This window comes from Ursus americanus, chromosome 23 (genome assembly GCF_024610735.1).
Source record: "Ursus americanus isolate L20-20 chromosome 23, mUrsAme1.1.p, whole genome shotgun sequence".
NCBI lineage: Eukaryota > Metazoa > Chordata > Mammalia > Carnivora > Ursidae > Ursus > Ursus americanus.
In genome coordinates, this window is record NC_142149.1 from 32,639,283 (window position 1) to 32,645,488 (window position 6,206).

At 39.4% G+C, this 6,206-nt stretch overlaps 1 protein-coding gene across 2 annotated transcripts in view; it reads left to right on the top strand.

The window, feature by feature from the left end:
• Positions 1-6,206, top strand: part of RPS6KB1 (ribosomal protein S6 kinase B1) — a 36,668-nt gene that overhangs the window by 14,150 nt on the left and 16,312 nt on the right. The gene's annotated exons all lie outside the window — the stretch shown is intronic.

A 6,206-nucleotide genomic window follows, 5' to 3' on the forward strand; every position in this document is an offset into this window, starting at 1 on the left:
GTCAGACCTCCATTTTGGCCCCAGGCATCAAAGACCTAACTTGCTTGCCTCTCTTTTTGCTTAGTTTCCACTCCCTCCCACTCTCAGGGTTTTTCTTTCCCCAAGCCTGGCTAGAGAATCAGATGCTGTCTCATGTTTTCCTTGCTGTCCCTGAAAACAGGCTCACAGCGTTAAATAATGGAATTGAATAGGTTGCTAGGGTTAAGTCCAGAATTTTAATTCCTAGCTAAATAGGTTGACTGTTTGCTGCCTTTGAGTTTCTTTATTCTGATTTTATTATTATTAACCCTCCTGAACTTGGTATGTGGTAAGAACATAACTCTTTCCAGCCTTGAAGATGAAATCAGAGTAGAACCACGTGTCTCCTTATCTTAAATGAGGTGTTTGCATCTGGACAGTCTGTCTGAATTTATCAGTTCTCCTGGGATTTTTTTTACAGGAATGGTACTATTTGGGTATTTTCTCAGGGTGGAATGTTGAGGATAAGACTTTCTCTTTCCTACCAGTTGCAACAAAATGTACCCTGGAAGCAAAGTACTATTACCCATGGCATTAGTTCAGTCCACACTGTAAAATTTAGACCCTTTGGCTAAAGGCTTGTGGTTCACAGATTGGTTATACCTCTTCCATTCTTTCTTTTATTGAATCAATTGAGAACTGGCAATGTGCCAGGCATTATGCTAGATACTAGGATTTAGCATTTGAGGCAAATGTGGTCTCTCCTTCTCACTCTGCTTACCATGTAATTCAAGGGAAGAACTGTTAAGCTTATTCTTAAAATTTCTCTTCTATCTTTCTATCAAAATATTTTCTATATTTGAGGTTGAAACCTCCCTCACCTTTTATTATTTTTTTCCTCACTCCTAAGCCTTGTCATCCTATATATCTTTGCTGTCCTTATATTAAATAAGTAATTAGTAGCCTAGCCTTCTGATTTCTTGATCTCAACTCTATCAGCTTTCACCTCCATTCCACTTTACCAGCCCCCATGGCTGTATTCTCCACCTCTGAAGTATTGGACTATAATGGAACAGTAACTTTCTCACTTCTTTATTCCCACAATGCTTGGTCTTTGGCTCTCAACCTTTTAGTCCTGTGACCTTTCTGGTTCTTTTTTCTCAAGTTCTTAACCCCCTTCTCATTTCACTTTATTCTGAATCCAGCCTAATTAGCATGATCTTGCCATTTCAATCATTTGCTAGCCCCATTGACCTTATGTTTAGGAAAGTCCTACTCTTAATAGCTTAGTTGTTAGTGCTCCTTTATTCCCGTATCTCAGCTACTGAGCATTGCTGGCAGAAATAACATAAACTTGTAGATTGCTGCTAGGACAAATGCGTGGTCCCCAAATCATTTGGACCCTCAGTATTCACCAGCTCTTTTCCTCCTTCCCTCCCTCCCTCCCTCCCTCCCTTCCTTTCCTTTCCTTTCCTTTCCTTTCCTTTCCTTTCCTTTCGTTCTTTCTTTTCTTTTTTAAGGATTTTATTTACTTATTTGACTCAGAGAGAGAGAGGGCGCAAGCAGGGAGAGTGTTAGGCAGATGGAGAGGGAGAAGCAGGCTCCCTGCTGAGCAGGGACCTCCCCCCCCACCATGTGGGGCTGGAGCCCGATGTGGAGCTCTATCCCAGGACCATGAGATCATGACCTGAGCCAAAGGCAGACAGACACTTAACCGACTGAGCCACCCAGGTGCCCCACCAGCTGTTTTTCTCCATGTCCCCAGACAACTTCTTCCATTCTCTATAACTTTGCTATCAGTCCCTCTTACCTCTTTAGTAGACTGCCTATCTTCCTATTTGAGGCTGTCACATGTGATTTCCTTCCACTTCCTGTTCTAATCTCTACCCCTAATACCATATTAATCTGCATTTTCTTTTTTTTTTTTTTAAAGATTTTATTTATTTATTCGACAGAGAGAGAGATAGCCAGCGAGAGAGGGAACACAAGCAGGGGGAGTGGGAGAGGAAGAAGCAGGCTCATAGCGGAGGAGCCTGATGTGGGGCTCGATCCCATAACGCCGGGATCACGCCCTGAGCTGAAGGCAGATGCTTAACCGTTGTGCCACCCAGGCACCCCTTAATCTGCATTTTCACTTGTCTTTACTTCCTTCTCTCCAGTGTTAGTAGGAGATGTATTCCTTCTCCTTTCCAAGGTTAAGCCCTCTCTTTATGTTTTGGATCCCATCCCTTTCTGCCTGTTAGGGGTCTTTGTCACTTCTTTCCCATTTTCCATCCTCTGCCTGACTTCTTAAGTATATTCACGTCTTTACCATATTTAGTAAAACAAATCCTTCCTTCACAAAAGTCTTCCTATAGCTTCCACCCTCCTTGCCTTTCATAGCTAATTCCTTGAGAAGTCATGTTTTTTTTCATTCACTATATTTTGACTTAGTTACTACTTCAGTGAAACTCTTGTCACCACCAGTCTCCTAATGGCTGAATTCAGTGGTCTTTACTTAATTCATCCTTAATTTACCTCTCTGTTATGTTGAAGCTGTTGACCACAGCATTTTGAAATTCTGTTTTTTTTTACTTATGTGATTCTACTTTACTAATTTCTTTTTTTTTTTTTTAAGATTTTATTTATTTATTCAACAGAGATAGAGACAGCCAGTGAGAGCGGGAACACAAGCAGGGGGAGTAGGAGAGGAAGAAGCAGGCTCACAGGGAGGAGCCTGATGTGGGGCTCGATCCCATAACGCGGGGATCATGCCCTGAGCCAAAGGCAGACGCCCAACCGCTGTGCCACCCAGGCGCCCCTACTTTACTAATTTCTCATCTTATCTCATAGTCTCTTGCTTCACACACTTTCTCAAAATTACTTATTTAAAAAATCCAAACCTCCTGAGCAGTTAAAAAATAATCTTTGAAATTTTTCAAACTTTTCATTGAGTTGCAAGAATGGTACATTGAATGCTTATTAAGTTTGCCATATTTTCTTTTTTCTTTTCTTTTTTTCTTTTTAATGTTTTTTTTATTATGTTATGTTAGTCACCATACAGTACATCCCCGGTTTCCGATGTAAAGTTCGATGATTCATTAGTTGCGTATAACACCCAGTGCACCATGCAATACGTGCCCTCCTTACTACCCATCACCGGTCTATCCCATTCCCCCACCCCCCTCCCCTCTGAGGCCCTCAGTTTTTTTCTCATAGTCCATAGTCTCTCATGCTTCATTACCCCTTCTGATTACCCCCCCTTTCTTTATCCCTTTCTTCCCCTACCGATCTTCCTAGTTCTTACTTTCCATAGATGAGAGAAATCATATGATAATTGTCTTTCTCTGCTTGACTTATTTCACTTAGCATTATCTCCTCCAGTGCCGTCCATGTAAGTTTGCCATATTTTCTTTGTCTGCCGTTCACTTTCTCCATCCCTTCCATGTGTATGTATGTTTATGTATATTCACAATTTTTATTCTTTGCTGTACAATTTGAAAGTTAATTGTAGATATCATGGTGTTTCACTCTTATTTTCTTTAGTTTGTATCTCTTAAGAGTAAGGGCATTTTTGCATATAATCACAGCATAATTATCACATTTGGGAAACCTACCATTGATAAACAACAGTGCTGTTTTCGTGTATATCATCCATACTCAGACTTCCTCAGCTGTATCAGTAGTATCTTTTATAGCTGTTTGTTTCATTTTTATTTTATTTTTTAATTAATTTTTTTTAAAGATTTCATTTTATTTATTTGACAGAGAGATACAGCCAGAAAGCACAAGTGGGGGTGGGGGAAAGGCAGAGGGAGAGGGAGAAGTAGGCTTCCCACTGAGTAGGGAGCCCCATGTGGGGCTTGATCCCACAGATGCTCAACCGACTGAGCCACCCATGTGCCCCTGTTTTGTTTTAAATATTTGGGATTTAATCAAGGATCACATATGTATTGAGTTGTCCTGTCTCTTTAGTTTCCTTTATTCTGGAGCCATTTCCCACCCCTTTCTTTTGTTTTTCATGACATTTACATTTTTTGAATGAATTATCATCTCTTGTTTCTTATCTAAATCAAATACTATATGGTGATTTCAAAATGGAGACTTTTCTATTTTTATCATTTTGTTTCTATATTAGTTGTCATTCTTCTGTAAAGAATGTACATTCTTTTGAATAAAAATTACATTTTTATATTTCCTTTTTTAAATTTAATTTTTTTAAAAGATTTTATTTATTTATTTATTTGACAGAGAGACAGCCAGCGAGAGAGGGAACACAGCAGGGGGAGTGGGAGAGGAAGAAGCACGCTCCCAGCAGAGCAGGGAGCCTGATGTAGGGCTCGATCCCAGGACCCTGGGATCATGCACTGAGCCAAAGGCAGATGCTTAATGACTAAGCCACCCAGGCGCCCCCAAATTTAATTTTTTAAAAGTCTGTTTGGACTTTTTATTTTCAGGGTGTTATCCATTTCTTTCATTATTCATTTTGGTTCTCAGATTGTCCCAAATTTTGCTAGAGAGAACTCTGTTAAGATGGCTTCTATGTCCTTGATGTGTCCTTGTCATCTTTTGAGTACTTCCTGGTAAAATAGAGTGCTCCAGATTTCCCTTGCACTTTCCCTGACCCTGGCTTAGAACATCTTTTTCTCTAAGGAACCCTGGTTTCTTTTTTTGGTGGAGAAACCAAGAACTGGGTGCAAGCTATGCTCCTTACTACTAAAGTGTCATTGTTTCTGGTTCTTTCAGTGGATAGAGCAAGGAGGTTTTTCTTCTTAAATCACGGCTTCATATTGATATCCCTAATTCCAGTCCAGTTCCATAGGGCTTTTTTTCTCTTAGTCCATGTTTATATCTCTGATTTTCCACAGTGAGAAGCCTGGTAGTAACATCAATAAATTTACTCATTTGCTCAGTTGTACAATATAGGCATAATAGTTTGAGAATTACAATATCAATACTATCAGCAGCTACAAACCTAAGTGTGGTTTAAGATTCTTTGCAATTTTTGTTACGCTTACATATACGTCATTAAGAGTGTGCTGTGTAAAATTATTTAAATATCTTTTTTCTCCAATGGTAAAATTATCACGGTAATATTGAGTTACATTTATGTATTTCTGTTGTGTTCAGTTTTATTTCCCTCCCCCATCCTTGTTGATACAATTTTATTTTTGGAATGTATAAAACATTAACATGGTTCAGAATTCAAACACCTCCATTTTATAATCACAATAATATTTGATTTAGGTAATCTAAAAGCATTGAGGCTTTACTCAGAAGGTGTACTTAGAAGTCTAGTCCTATTACTTTTCTTACCTTTCCACTGTCATTAGCTTTTGATTTATCTCAGTTGTGTTCATTATTTGAAGATATAAGGAGATACATATACATATTCTTATTTCCCCTTTTTTACACAAAAGTTAATATACTGTGATACTCTTACGCCATATATGCTCTTCTGCACCTTGCCTTCATAGAGATATTCCCCAAATTTTCACATTAGATAGATAGTCCATAGGTTTTTATCCAAGACATGGGCATTAGGTTGTTTTTTTTTTTTTTAAAGATTTTTTATTTATTTGACAGAGATAGAGACAGCCAGCGAGGGAGGGAACACAAGCAGGGGGAGTGGGAGAGGAAGAAGCAGGCTCATAGCAGAGGAGCCTGATGTGGGGCTCGATGCCATAACACCGGGGCCACGCCCTGAGCCAAAGGCAGACGCTCAACCGCTGTGCCACCCAGGCGCCCCGCCTGCTAGGTTGTTTTTAACATTTCACTTTTACAAATAATATTGCAACTAATAACCTTGTGTATATGCTTTTTCATGCTACTGGAGATATACCAGAGCTTAGTCCTAGAATTTAGACTTAACATGTCCAAAACAGTGCATCATTTTCCCAAAACTTTTTTCTTGACTTCAATTTCCTGTTATGGAATGATAACCATTGTCCTATTACTTATGCAGAAACCATGGTATCATCATTTCTTCTCAACCTAGTCAGCAAGTGCTGATGATACATCTTTGTCTTTTCTTTTTTTTATTTTTTCCCACCTTCATTTTCCTTTCCTTTTCTTTTTTTTTTTTTAGGGGGGAGGTGGGAGGGGTAGAGGGAGAGGGAGAGATTCTTAAGCAGGCTCCATGCCCAGTGTGGAGCCCAGTATGGGGCTTGATCTCATCACCCTGACACCATGACCTGAGCTGAAATCGAGAGTTGGACACTTAACTGACTGAGCCACCTTCATTTTCTGTTACAGGTCTTACTTTACTT